This window comes from Mus caroli, unplaced genomic scaffold (genome assembly GCF_978045245.1).
Source record: "Mus caroli unplaced genomic scaffold, Mus_caroli_1 scaffold_6, whole genome shotgun sequence".
In the NCBI taxonomy this organism is placed as follows: Eukaryota; Metazoa; Chordata; class Mammalia; order Rodentia; family Muridae; genus Mus; species Mus caroli.
Genome location: NW_028227261.1, coordinates 86761697 through 86777465, shown reverse-complemented (window position 1 = coordinate 86777465; position 15769 = coordinate 86761697). Strand labels below are relative to the sequence as shown.

General features: G+C 40.0%; 1 protein-coding gene across 1 annotated transcript in view; it reads right to left on the bottom strand.

The window, feature by feature from the left end:
- The window catches only part of Brinp1 (BMP/retinoic acid inducible neural specific 1), a 198646-nt gene extending 183159 nt beyond the window's left edge, over window positions 1–15487 (bottom strand). Inside the window, exon 1 of the mRNA XM_021161100.3 lies at window positions 15090–15487. The gene's annotated coding sequence lies outside the window, so the exon portion shown is untranslated. The remainder of the gene's footprint in view (window positions 1–15089) is intronic.
- Between the last annotated feature and the right edge of the window lie 282 nt (window positions 15488–15769).

Below are 15769 nucleotides of genomic sequence, written 5' to 3'. Positions count from 1 at the left end.
CTGTCCTTAAAAATAATAAACCTATCAACTTCCCAGAACATGAGACACGTTGCCACTGTTCTCTACTCCTCAATATAACCCTAACTACATTTTCTCAATCAATAACAATTCCCATTTTATTGCATCTAATATTGGTCTTCCATACTCAACAGTTCATTTCATTTTCTGGCCTTTTTTCTTCCTCCTGCGACTGCTGTACATGGCATGTGTTTATTTTTCAATTAAAGCAAATTAAACTTAATTTTGTTTTGAGAACGTTTTTTTTTAGAATTTTACAGCCCACATTGAGATAATTGAGACCCTGCTGTTTCTGGAAGTAGTGTTTAGAGAGAGGAGACTCTGATCAGCACAACCTTAGAAGAAGCCATCTTTAACCCATCACTTCCCTTTGTCCTACCAACCCAGCATTTCTTAACTCCATCCACTTCTCTGCCACTGTCCTGGTCTAGATGTGTATCTTCTATACAGTAGCTATAGCACAATCAGGACCTGCGAAAGGCCTACCAAGGATTTTCCTTTCCCTTTTTCCACCTGCCTCCCTGTTATTCTCAATTGTAGATATAATAAAGTTAATAATTCTCTAAATAGTCAGCAGAAACTATATAAGTAGTAATTATTATATATAAATCCTGAAACTTTAAATAGCCTACCTGTGCATTAATTTCCTAGCCTCAGTCTTTAGCATGCTCTCTGGAAACACTTGAAATACGTCTGTTTCTGTTCTCTATCTGAAATGGCTTTTAGTTCCATACAACTGGCTGTGTAACTCCGAAGCCCAAAGGGATAGACCTCTTTTCTAATCCTCATCATTCATAGACATTCTCCAACATCAGAATAAGCTACTCTGCATAATCTCAGGCTGTATGTCTGTCTGTCTGTTTATCAGATTGTTAATGGCTTCAGATCACAAAAACAAGTCTATTTATCAAAGATGTATCAGAAACACATTTCGGAAAACATTAAAGATAAGTGATCTGAAATACAGTAAGCTACAAGAGAATGCAGGTTGTCAACATGCAAGAAAGAACAAACAGGATAGTAAGCTAATAGCAAAGGAGAGAGAAGAAGGGGGAAATGATGCTTACATTAAATCAAGGAAACTTCTTTTTATATTGCCCTCTGATTGTCATTTGCTATGATCATAAATTCTAAAATAATGTATATTACCAAAATTACATATACACAAATTTATCACAAATGTAATACTCCAGTCTTTCTATAGATGATCAATTTTCTACTATGTACAGATCCTTATATATCATGAAAGGTACTAGTAATTAAACTAAAGGAATGGAGAAAGATGAAAATGTAAGGTCAAATAATTTTAAGAACACTTTAATTAATAATCATTAAATCTTCCTTATTATAAGACTCAAATGAGTCTTTAAAATGATTGTGCATATAATACAGTGCTTCTCTCAAATTCATTGTGCCACCCAGTAGATTGTTCTCACAGTTTTCACTACCCCAAACAAAACAAAACAGTGAAATAGTGCCTAATAGAAAAGGACATGAGAATGTAATGAAAGAATAGTTTTAGAAATGGACAGTGAACTGGCATTCTTGGCTTGGACGCTATGCTCCAAAAATGACCTCTCACAATACAGCTCCTGTTCTAAAAGTCTACATTTCTTTTGACTCTCTCTCTCTCTCTCTCTCTCTCTCTCTCTCTCTCTCTCTCTCTCTCTCTGTGTGTGTGTGTGGGGGGGGGGTGGGGGTGTGTGTGTATGCGTTTGTGTCTGTATTTGTGTATGTAAATGAGTTTGTGTTGTGGTAATTCAGGTGTGTGCTTGTCAGGGCACATATAGAGATCAAAAGACAAACTAAAGTATCAGCCCTCACATTTTTTCCTTTGATTCATACAGTCTCTTGTGAATTGCTAGTATACATTGGTGAGGTTCAAGAAATTCTGTCTCTGCCTCTTACCTTGCCATAATAATTTCATACTTACAGATGCATGCTACTCTGTCAAGCTTTACAATATTTTAGTATATCTGAACTTAAGTCCTTATGCTTGTGTGACATGTACTTTACACATTAAACTATCTCCTCAGCCCTTGATTTCTTAACCTGTCTAAACAGAGGAATAGCTATATGTTCTTTTGATAGAATAGTTTTGTGTTGTTTTAGAAACTTTACCTTAGCTCTAATATTCTATGGTTCTATGATGTAGACACACAAACTTGGAGTCATACATTCTCTGTGTCATATAACTTAAACTATTTCCAGGAATCTGGATTTTCCATGTCTTAATCCAGAACAATCACTAACCTTTCTGCAAAACTAATAGTGATATACTTTAGTGGTCAGGTTTTCTAGGCAAATATTTTATTTCCATATGAGCCATCATAAATATGGAGCACACTGTCTTGATATCATTTCACTTACTTATAGCAAATGTATGGCATACATTCTGATGACAAAGGCAATGAAAGCACAGTTTTACATTAGCCTTTTCTTCCAAAAGGCTCTTCTTAGGTGTGTCTAAGCCATGTATAGCTTGCAAAGAAGTCAATGCAATAGGTTAAATTGCAGAAGAAACTGAAAACAATATTTTTAAATCATGTTTAAAGCTGTAGACCTTCTTATTTAAATCTTACAATCGTACAATAAAGCAGAGATGAGAAGCTGCTTGAATGTAGGTGGAAGGGGAAAGCTGGGCTAGTTTATTACCCTAACTTATCACCTCCTCACTGCCTCTATTGTAACTTCAGATTGGTGCTAGGAACCTCAAGCCTTCACTTCTTAAGTGAGGAAATGCAGGTTAAGGTTGTATGTAATCTATCCAAAAACTGAAATAGAGGAAAGGCTGCCTGAGACATTCCTGATCCTCAAACCTTGAAACACAAAGTGTCCTCTCTTCAGAAAATGGTTTAATTTAATATAAATGTGATCCTACTTTGTTTTAAGGGGCTAAAAGCCACTCATATATATATATATAAATATGATATATATATGGTATATATATGGTATATATATATATATATATATATATATATATATAGCATCAGTATATTATGAATATTATTACTTAAGCCAAGGGTAAAAATAGAATTTGAATCTTCAAATGTTATAAGATGACTTAGAAAAGTACATAACATATATTCATGAATTTCCTTGTATTTTAATTATTCTTCTCACCTCCCATAGATTTCTCACTTTCTTTGATCCCTTTAGTTAAAGTGTTGGTTACCCACATATTGCACATTCATTATGGAATATTAGGAAGTACAGGTAAGCATCATAGTAGAAATTCATTCATAACCCACTATCTAGAGGTAGCCATTAATACATGGGTGCAACTTATTCAACAGTCATGCCTTCTATGATACTTTGTTTCTTATGCCTCTTCAATTGCTCACCAAAATAGCAGTCAATGCAGAGAGAGTTTCCCCAAGTGCTAATTATGTAATAATTGCTGTACATAAAAAGTGTTCCTAGTGTTTTCTGTATGTGATACTCACTTTCACTTTAAAACTTCATGGAAGGTCCTGCTGCTACCCCATTGTACAGATGTTATTTCCTATCATCCCATCTCCTGGTGCCTGAAGATACTTCTCAAAAGCTATGATTAGAGTCTGTAAAATTCATTCTTTGTTTTGTTTACTTTAATTCCCTTTTTTTCCCTCAGAAGGAACATTCTGTATAGACTGTGTACATCTAACTGACTTCTAAGGGCAGGGTTCCAATTCTTAATTTAGAAGGATTTATATCTCCTTTGTAAAAATTGGGATAGCTTGGAGGTGTGTCAAGGATGGCGCTCCTGATCTCCTGATAATGAATCTTCCCCTCACTCCCTTTTGCTTCCTCCACTGGATTCACATTGGCCTCTTTACACAGAAACTCACCTCAGAAGATCCATCCCTATCATGGCCGCACTTCTGATTTCACTCACTCGTACCCCTCTAATTCTTCTTCTTCTATTTTCAGGAGCCAAGAAGATTTGACCTGACTACCTCCACCTGGAAGGCTATCCTACCTGGTTAGGTATGTGCCTTGCTGTCTTCTGGATCCAGACTTCTTTTTGAAAAGTCAGCACTCCAGTGGTCATTTCCCCTTCCTATTTACATGAATTAGCATGCCCTGTCCCACCACAGCATCTGTGCGACCCACTTTCCTTCTCTAGTCATGTTCTATTTTTGATCTTCTCTATTATACTTATCACCATCTCACACACACACACACACACACTATATCTTTGCTTGATTATTTATATAACATCTTTTCCCTCAAGTAGAACATGAGTTCCAAGATGGGGATGGGGGGTCTTAATCCCTCCAGTTCACAGCTGTTTTCACGGCTCTTAGAACAATGTCTGGCACAAAGAAGTGAAAAGAAGTTCTCTTTGTATTATTTATTTCTCTCACTTGTGTAGAGGAAGACGTGTATATACATGTGAAACCCAGATGGTGATGATGCCATAAGTCTCCCTCAATTTTTCTCTACCTTTTTTATTGAAGTAGGTCTCAGCTAACTCAGACCTTGCTGACAGAACTAGCAGAGCCCTGGATCTATAGTGTATGACCAGGTACAACTGGCATTTCATGACCTCTGGAAATATGAACTCCAATATGTATTTGGCCAGCCAGTACTTTAAATCTTGACCCACCTTGACATATCTATTCCTTGATTTTAAAATGAAACAAACACAGGCCACATGTGTATTGAATGTGCATTCCTAGCACCATAAATGAGCCTCTCTTTTCCTGCACTGCTTACTTGGCATTTATTGCTACAACAACCTACAACAATGCTAGTATCATCAGCATCAACATCATCATCATCACATTATCATCATCATCAATAACAACAATGACAACAACAAGAACAGCAACAACAAAACCATTGCCATGCTTCTTGGAAGACTGTTGCTTCACTCTTATTTACTGTTTCTTTCTTTTCAAGTAGCCAAACCTTGCTACCTTACATCTTAATTTCTTTCCTCATTGCTCTTATAGCATTTGGTTGAGATGTTCTGGTGGCAATTCAAACAAAACAAACCCCCTTCTTATTAATGGGGGTAAAATGAAATCGTGGCATTTTCATACAAACATTATTATATATTCCCTCATCATCATCTTTTCTTACTGTCTTCCATTCAACATTCCTTCTAATGGCTTCTTTCTTTCCTCTTAATTTATCCCCAATTCTTGTTTTAAATGGAAAGAGAATATTTTTTTTTTTACAAAATACACATTTGTAGCCATGCATGCTCTCCATTTTAAAGTTCTACCCACCTTTCCTTTCAATGGCAGGTGGTCCTACAGTTATGACTTAGATCATGGGATTGTATGATGGAGGGATGACTCTACTTGAGCATTTTTTGAAATACCTAGAGTTCTCCTTTCTACTTGTTCTCAACTGTGTTCAATATCCATTGTCTTGACTACATGTAAGTATATCTGTGCTTAAGCAAATAGAAAAGAGATAAAAAGACAGAGACATAGTAATATGTAGAGCATCTCGCAACATCTAGCTATTGAAATTCATTCCATCTCCACCCTAAAAGCTTGAGTTGCTTCTAACAGTGGCAGTGAAATCACTGAGATCACAGGTAGGTTTCAAGTTACTCTTTCCATTAAAAGAAAAATCTTGGCATTGGCTTCAAGTTAGAAAGTAATTTGCTTATTCTATGACTGCTGGCCCTGGTTTCAGCAGCATTTGAACTCCCACGATTCGGGTGCAAATAAACAGGCTAAGCTAAGGTTTCCTACAGAGGCATTGTAAAAGTAAATTACTATTTTAAGAGCGTATGAAATTGGCAGCCAGAACACACTAGAAGAGTGGAAGATATTCATGATACTGACAGATAAAGAAGGAAAGGAAGTAAAATGCATATTGTTATTGAGGATTTAGGATGCTCCTTCCAGCAGTCCCATTTATAACTTCTGGAAAAAATACAATGGCTGCCTTCCTACTTTAGGCATGTGAAAGATCAGAATGGAGGCCAAAGCCTTATGACATAATGGTTGATGATTGGCAATGACTGACCTAGCCTAAGACAATAGAGGCCAAGTAGCAGCCATCAACTCCCACTATAAGAAGCTACAAAGTTCCACTTGGGGCGGGCTGGAAGCTGCTACTAGCTGGACAATGCCTTAGGCTAATGCAAGGAGGGAGGATAATTCAGGAAAAGAACATCACAATTGATGTGCCATAGTAGACAAGGGCTTAAGGTCAGATATTGTCACTTACTGCATATTTTCCAGTGAATTCTTCATTTTGTAGATGGAAAGTCCTCGTTGGGAAAACAGAGAGAATAATTTTACATTTGGAGTATCACCCAAAAGGTTAAATATAATATAAAAATCCTTTCAAAGTATTTAGGAAGATGCTAAAATAAATGGCATGGATGATGTAAAAGGCAATCATGAAGACAAAGATAAACAGGGTCTACAGGGCACCCAGCTACTGTTAATCAAGCTCTGCTTTCAGGTAAACCTGACAGAAACACTGGCCTTATGTGTTAGAAATTGAAGTAGACAGGTACAGAGAGAAAGAAGTTGCAGGGGTTCAGGGTTCCTAAGCCAATTCAGGTTCTATTTTCACCTTAAAGAGAATGGTTCTATATATGAAATAAGACAAAAGAAAAAGAGAAGAAATTAAACAGGCCTATATGAACGATGACTTTCCGCTCTTGTGGTCAGTGACCTCTCCACATCTGCTTTCTGACCCATAGCAACACAGAGAATTAAGAATTCTGCCTTAGTAATTCTGTATATTATTGAGCCTTTTCCTGTGTTCTTAGTCTCTCCTATAAGCACTGCTGTCGCACTGCTGCACAGGGGGATGCTGGGCTAGTTTATAAAAATGATCTCTAGAGCTCCTGTACAAGGTCATGTCTCAAACGTAAAAGTCATCTCTGTTGTGTATGATTTTTCCAGTCTGAAAACAAACCTAAGAGTGCAAATAATGCCCAGTTTGATACATCAGGGCCTGGCAGTAATAAAACCAAAATTAGTTCATGGTATATGGTTGAGACAATCTGCCAAGTACGCTTTGAAGCACTTACTGAATCAACTCATTAAATTCCCATCTCTCTTCCACACAGAGTCCCTTTTGTTTGCCTTATTTTACAGATAGGGAAACTGAAATGAGTACATTAGGTAAACTTGCTAAGGTCAGAGAGCTAGTAGGTAGTAGTATATGTATTCAGACTCCAGCCTTCAAGCTGTTAATCTCTCTGCTTTCAAGTCAGCTAGAAACAGGTTCAAATTTTGTATACTACACCTTTGGTTTCCTATATGGTTTTCAACAGGAAACATTATTGTTACACACCTCGATTTTCTCATCAGCAGAGTGGGAGTTTATTCTACCTGCTATGTGCTTATAGATAATACACAACAATGAATCTACTACATAGCCATTATAGTACAAGGAACAGGAAGCAAACAAGTTTAACACACATGGTCCCAATTCAAGAGTAGTTTTGTAATAGTGACATTTCAGCCACCTGTACATATTGTGGATAAAGACCTTGAACTCTGAATAAATGTTTTTTGTTTTGGTTTTGTCTTGTTTTTGTTTTTTCTTTTTTTTTTTTGTTGGTTGTTTGCTAGTGCAAGAAAAGAGAGGACAAAAAATAATGCAGCTGACTTACTAATAATTTAGAAAATCATTTGTAAGGCTTCACTTGACTTTGAATGATGCTGTCTTATTGATATACACATAAAAAAATTCTTTATAACCTACTGAGCCCTCCCAAGCCTTTGCCATCACCAGAAATAGTACTTGATGGGGACAACTTCCTCTGAAATAGTCATGGCTCCAAAATGTGCCCAGCAGAAAAAGCATATTACCAGCCATTTCCAGGTAATCTATTTTTCAATCTTTCCTCTACACGCCTACACATACCAAAATGCTGATTTTCTTTTCTTTCTTCTTTTTCTTCTTTTAATGGCTTCTGGGCTTGTACAGATGTTTTTTATAGTACTAGGAATGTTCCTTGTAGGTGCTTCCCTAAAACGTGCTTATAAATTCAGAACTCATCAATCGTATGAGAAATTTAGTCTACCCAATGCCACATAAACAGCAAGACATTTGCTCAAGGCTATGGACTAGGTTGCATTCTGAGAGAATGCTCTCCTAGGTTTTTCATGGGCTCCTGGATATTGCAAGGATTCCTACAGATGTCAAGCATTTCATCTATTTTTACAGATGGCTAATTCTGAGAACGTATCATTTAAGAGGGTGGGTCTTCTGAAGTGCCGCCTTCTCGTGGATATTTATACAACCTTCTTCCATCGAAATCAAAGTGTAATCGGTAACCTGCCTATTCTACTTTACCCACAGGATCTGTTCTTCCCCACTGGCTCATTTTGTGAGCATCTGAAAAGCTAGATAAATTATATCTCAGAAAGCCTTTGGGGCCTCTATTGGGTTAACCCTTACAAAGGGTTCTAGCTGTTTAGATGGGCCATTTACTTGGAGCCTTGCTGTTCCAACCTTTACAGCTTACACACACACACAAAAAAAAAACCCGATTGCATCTTACTTTTGTTAATAGCCTTATGGATCTACCTCCACCCTTGGGGGGATTCAGTTACTTAGCTATTCCCAAGACGATGCCAACATGTCTCATACAGCTCTGCACCCTGTGAAAACAGAATTTGTTAAGAATGATAAATTGTATGCCTTCATCAGGCTTGCTCTTTCTGTGTGGGGGTAGCAGGCGACTCTGGCAATTGACCACTGTTCACTTTCTCACACTTAGTCTTATTCAGGCTATCTTCCTTAAGGCCACTGGCAATATCCAAAAGATAGGTCCCCTGGGAGATAAAAATCCCACTCACTCTCATATGAAAAAAATTAATTTCACTTTTCCTTGGCCTCATTATTTTCTTAATTGTCTTCTTTGCCCCCTCAGTAGCAAGGACTGTCTATGGATTTGTAGAAAAGCATTTTGGGCTGCTGTGTTCCAGGAGGATAGTGGTTTTCATGTTAACACTTAATCACTTTGCTCTTAAGAGTTGCACCAGTGGCAACAGGCTCACCATCTATCCCACTCAGCCAGCCTGCCTTGAATCACAATCAGCGCTGTGAGATACGACCTCCGTTAGATTGGCTCATCTCTGAAAGGACGGCTAACTCTTATGATGAAGCACAGCCACCATGCATGTGTCTCTCTCTGCTTTTAGAAGAACTTTGTCATGCTGCATTTCCATACAACCCAGCAATATCTCTTCAGTGAGCTAAGCCAAAGTATGCTCCTTTTAAATTTACAAAAGGCAAACACAGACAGAAAAAGTTAGGCTCTGAAGGAGTCTTTATAGACACCGAGAGCAACCAGGGTTATTATCAAGAGCCTTATGTCTCTGTACTTTTATCCTATGAAGTTTTGAAGTAAAGGAGATATGAAATTATATATATATATATATATATATATATATATATACATATACATACAGATCACCAAGATCTTATAGTTATTGCTCATCCTCATCACTGTCATAACTGATGTGTCTTCCTTTAGCCTTTCCCTTTCCACAAACCCTATGAGATTTTGAAATGGCAATTGCCATCCCCTTATGACTATTTGGGAAGTTGCATATCCCTTCTGTTAGGTGGCCTACATTTATCAGCTTTCACTAGCATATTTACTGAAACACTTTGTTCAAATTATTTTTCAAGTAATATATTTGATAAACCTTTGCCAATTGAAACTGCAGCTATGTCCTACTCTTTTACACAGGTTGCAGTTACCTGCTGCCCACATGTTCACCCTCTTCCCCCTTTTCTGTCCATTGACTTTTGTGTTTCATACCTAAAGTTTTCTAGAATATGGTACTCTAAGCAGGACCAGAAATTAAGAACACATGGAACTGAGTGATTAAAAACGGGTGTGATGAAAACACAACAGAAAGTGTCTGATAGTGACCTGTCAATTTCCAGAATGCCTTCTATTCTCAGACCTTGTATGAGCCAACTAAAGACATGTCAAAAGAGATTTCAAATTCTCTCTCTCTCTCTCTCTCTTTCTCTCTCTCTCTCTCTCTCTCTCTCTCTCTGTCTGTCTCTCTCCTGTACAAGACCTTTCTGATGTGGGCTCTGTCTCTCTTTTTCATCTTCTGTCACCTCCTTCTCATTTATAGATGCATTCACACTGGGAATCTGTACATCCTTAGCCTTCTTAGCCATCCCCTTTCATAATGACTTCACTCATTTTTCTTACATAAATCTCAACATCAGTACTATTTCTTCCAAAATGTCTTTTTATGACTAATTCATCCTAAGTTATATCGCCCACCTTCCCTTCTAGCATGGGATCCCTAATTATTTGTATGACATTTAGTATTAGATTTAATTACTGTGGTTTTCTATTTGCTTACTCACTATTAGCCATCTCTTCCTCAATATGTGAATCCCGATGAAAGCAGGGCTATCTTCATAAAATATTCCTGATGCCTAAACCTGAACTGTCCATTTTAGTGTCCACCAGCCACATACAGCTGTGTAAGTCATCAAAACGAGAAACAAATAAATGTAAACAAAATGAAAAGATCACTTCACCGGTATCCATTGGCACATTTAAGAGTACAGTGGTTACCATGTTGCCTAACACAGAGAATATTTTTCTTATTCTCCAAAGTTCTATTTAACAGTACTCTTCTAGGACAACATCTGCCAAATAGAAGACACTCAGCATCTACTGCTATTGAAAAGAAATAAATTCTTTCTTTTGATCCTAACCCAATCCTCATACCCTAAAGGCACAATAACAATATGCTCAATTGTCTCTAGTATCCATTGAACATGGAGGTCTCAATGGTTATGAGTGGTCTTGACTGTGTAGTAGAAGAGAAGAGATGCTCACAAAAAGTTCAAATCTTTGCCCCTCTGATAAAAAGGCATTGGACAAAAGGAGCTTCCCTTTCTTCTTTATAATAAGTATATATACCTCACCGGATGAGAGTAGAGATTAAAGGAGAGAATAAAACTAAAGATCCTGGGACACAGCAAGGGGTACTGTCAAGTTTGATATAACTTACCTGTCTGCACCCCTGAGTGGCTGAGCTAAGTGCTGTAGTTTTAAAGGCAAAATGGCTTTGTTTTGAGTAAATAAGAATCAAATTTGGGGGGGGGAGGAAGGGCTGACAGATACTTTTAACACTGAATATGCAGACAAAAACAAACAAACAAACAAACAAAATGATAAAACAACTACTATGTGGCAGTCCCAGCTATTAAAAGAGAAATGCTGCTAATAAGAGCACATGTTGCTGTGATAATGAGAAAGCTATCCCTGTGTGGCTGTAAAACAGAGCAAATAGAGATAAAAACTAAATAAATAGAGTTTAAAAAAATATATCAAAATCCAGCCAAAAAAGATTGATTCTGAAGCAAGGCCTTGGGAAGTCTTCTAGATGCATTATCTGAGAGAGATGCTAAATTGTAACTAGGGTTTGCTCAATGGAGGAAAGTCTGATAAATCCATTATCATTCGTATGAAAGATTATGGTGAAAAACAATGGAGAGGGTGTCAGAAAAATTATGTTTGGTGACTCCTCCTATGTTTCCTGCTGTTTTTTGATATGGTTACCAGGAGTTCATTAACTTAATTGTTAAACTTTGAGATTTAGGTCAGAGGATGCAGGGTAGAAAGATGCTATGAGTAACTTTAAGGTCCTATTTTGGTGATATTTCCTAATGAATTCATCTAAGAAACCAGGATGAGAAAGCATATGCAAATCAGAAAATATTTTCTCAGATACTGCAAGGTCTTTTGGGGCAAAGATGGGTTGAGGGGAAAAAAAGGAAAAAAGGGAGAGAGGGAACTATTTGAACAATGGCATAAACTCTCTTGAAAGCACTAAGAGGGAGATGTCCCACTTGAACTGAGCAGGAGAGAAGATTTTTAAAATCCCCACCTATGCTGCTACATTCTTACTCCCTACAGCAGGAGCTGGGCCTTCTCAGCTCAGCAGGGGGGCCCCAGAGCTTATTTGGAATATCAGCTCTTTCTCTAGGGTTGAAATGGAGTCACAGCTCCCCCTTCTGGGAGCTAAAGTGCCATCCAGCTCCAGAAAAGACAACGTTTGTGAGGTTGTTAATGGCTTTATTGCAGATGGGCCTAAAATCCCTGTATTTCTAAGTACTTCCCTGCACCCCAAAAAGAGCATTTAAAAGACTGGTAACATACTTGCTTTTTAGTGAAATTGACTTCAACTTCTGGATGTCCTGTGGCTAAAAGGGCTTTATATTTTCCTTTCCCTGAGGTTATGAGCCCACCTACAAGCCATGTACTTACAAAGGCTAGCTCATTTTCCTGCAGTTTAAGAGACTAGTCACATTTAGGGGAATGTATTAGGAGGGGAATGTTTCTGGACCTGTATAAATACACCTGTGTATGGATTCATATATATTCTTGCATATGTTCCTGTGCTTATACTATGAATATACAGACATGAGATTTAAATTAATGTAAGTAAACTAATCATTTCATTTTCATGAAATGATTGAAAGAATGTCTAAGTATATATTTTGTTTTCCAGAAAGCAGAACTTTTTTCATAAAGGGATTAATACAATCCAATTTTTCTACTGGGTTCTATATAGTAGTTAAATAGTCTTGGATCCCCATGTGCTTTTAATTATCTGATGACATTAAAACAGAATTCTCTCTCTCTCTTTCTCTCTCTCTTGGCATTTCTGTGTGTACATATGTTTTTAAACGCTTTTGTGAAGCAGGAAGAATGAATGAGGCATTATGCACTCTCTTTCCTGGGTCACGAAATCATATGAAGAAGGTCTGAAATGCATCTCTGAAACAAGAAGTTCCAGAAAGAAAATCAGTTACCTTAAGTAGAAGGATGGTGGACAGGTAGGGTTAAGAAATGCTGTGAGTTGCTGAACATGGTAATAGAGTAGAAAATGACATTGATTTGGCTGAAAAACACCCTGGGTTCTAGTCCTGGCCTTGTCACCAATTTGCGAGTGAATACTAAGAAGCTGCCATCCTTTATCTGAGCCAGAGTCCTGCCTTCTTGCTCTTTAATAGCAGTAGATCATTTACACATTGGAACAGAAATAATGAGAGCCTATCCCAACATGAGGGCTCTTCTGTTTGCAAAACCCCTCCCAAAACTGCACTAGGATGTTGTGATGTAACCTGAGTTTTGTGAAGTCTACTCTATGGGCATGCCTTCCTGAAGCTTTCAGCCTGAAAGATCAGTCTGTAGTCAGAAAATGGTATGTATGCAAGTGCTTGCAGGTAGAACAGACACCCACCAGCCGGGGCAGGTTCCTGCAAACACACACTTGCTTTTATCTCTCCTCAGGAGATACAAATGTATGTATAAATGTTTTTTATAAAAGCAGATATATTCCTATTTTCTTTTCCTCTCAAGAGGCCTTCCTAGTGACCCTTTAGACATTCTATCACACCACCTCAGTCTCATCTTCTAGCTTCACTGCTTACAAGCAGAATGGCTGCCATTTACCTTGAGAAAGTAACAGCTGCCTAGTCTGGAAGCCATGCTAACAGCAGTAAAACTCAGCATTTTTTGCTGAGTAGGGCAAGCCTTTAAAAGGCAGCCGGGAATCAAATCAATGGCTGGCTCCAGAACCAAAGCCCAACTGTGCCTGGGCAGAGTGGCCGAAGTATTTACCTAAACAAGCTCCTAAAAGGTTGAGGAAATAGGAAGGAGACCCTTACGTCAAATTGTATTCCTTAGAGTCTTTCCAGGCCTCCCTGCCCTTGGCAGTATTTTAGAGCCAAGCATAAAATGTGGGGTGCAAACCAGACAGCAGTTTAAGTCAACTACCACCCCATTCTGAGATGAATTCCCCACCCACTGTCCCTCAGAAACTGTAGTCCCTTGGTCCTTAAATACATACATATAGACCTCCCCCCATACCCACGAAGAGACACTAATCTCTCTCCCTTCTCCCAGCAGCTTCCTAACTTCCTGGAGCCATGAGAAAGCACAGTTTTAAGAAGAGATTCTGGGGCTTCCAAAGCTTGTCTGAGATGGAGAAGGCAAAAAGAATGCATCCTAGGAAAGTACCCTATCAGTCTCCTGCCAAAGCACCCAGAGCTGCCCCAAATGCTATTTTCTCTGGTACTGGATGTGACTGAGATGGACAATCACATTGCCAGAGGATGCTTACTCTTTTCCCCTGAGATGATTCAGGCAAACTTACCCAGACCACCCCCTCAGAAAAAGGGCTGGGGGCGGGGGGAGGGAGGTTGATTGCAACAGGGAGACAGGATGACATCTCTACCCAAGACTTGACATGCAGTAGATAAGGAGATTCCTGACTTCCTCCTTTCCTTCTCACTCCATACTCAGCCTTTCCAAATTCCCATCAGAATCCTGGAGTCTGCCCAGTGTGGAATTTAAAGGGACAGCATCTCGCTTGTCTTGGGTTTTGGACATGTCTCTTTCATTTTTAACGGTGAGTTCAAGTGTGCAGCACTACCCCATGATTTAGACGATATTTTTCTTTCATAGGTATCATTACTGGACTAAATAAGGCACGGTATATATTCCCGGCATCTCTCCCAAACCAATGCCCAGAGACCTAAGAGGAAGTCCACAGCGGGCTTCCCGGTGGCTACGTGATACTGTAGTAAGAACCCCATTCCATTCCCTGCAAGCTGAAGAGATCTAATTAAAAATACACAGACGCGCACACATGCAAACACACACACACACACACACACACACAGAGACACACACACACACACGCCGCTGAAAGTAGGTTATAGGGCACGAACACACACACACACACACACACACACACACACACACACACACTCACACAGACAGACACGCAACACGCATCAAACGCAAACGACGCTGCACAGGCAAACATACACTAGCACCACATCAAGTTCCCACCATGGTACACACGTCGGGAGCGCGCGGGGACACACACGACACTTAACTAAAACCCGCATTTAACCCATGGAGTCCAATCTACAGGAAACCCAGTCTCCAGAACAGAAGAGGACTTGGTGGCGAGGGAAGACCGGACGAGGGTGCTGGAAGGGGGATGGGAGGCGCGGGCGGGGGCGCCCCGACTGAGGTCCGGGGCTGGTTCCAAGGGCAGAGGGGCTGTGGGGAGCTGCGCCCGGAGTCGCCTTACCTGGAGTCAATGTCCGTCTTTGGCGGAGAGCAGCGGAAAGACGCTTTTTATTCGGCTCGGTGGGAACTTGGAAGAGCCCTGCGTCCAGCTCGCATACCGGGGACGGCGCGGGGACTGCAGGCGTGGGGGTACCTGGCTCCTAGCAGCCTGGCTCATACTCAGCCTTAAAGTCCCCTTGGCTGGTCCCGAGGACAGGCATGAATCCCGACTCCAAAAGGTGGCCACTACTCCCTCTGCCTTCGGCTCTCTGGCTCTCTCGCCTTCTCCTTAGCCTGCGCTCTTCTCCTCCTCCTGCCCACCCCCCGTGCCAGATCAGTTCGCAGCCGTGGGGACCCGGAGCGAGGCGGCTGGCGAATGGAGAGGGAAGTCCAAGTGCGCCGCGGTCTCCGGGAGGGGAGCAGCGGAGGCCGGGCTAGGCAGTGGGAGGGACTTTGCCGGCAACGGAGGAAAATGAATGGGGGAGAGGCTGCCGGGGGCGGGGAGGGCGGAGCTGAGAGCCGGGGTAGATTCCAAGGAGTGTTTTGTACGTCTTCGGGCGTTGGGGGAAGAGACGGGAGAGGAGAAGAGAAGTGGGGCCACCTGAAGGGAGGGGCAGATTGGGTGGGAAAGAATGAGCTTCAGGAGAACTCACATGGGTCTGGGGACAGTGCTGCAAGACTCCTTATAGAGCACCCAAAAGA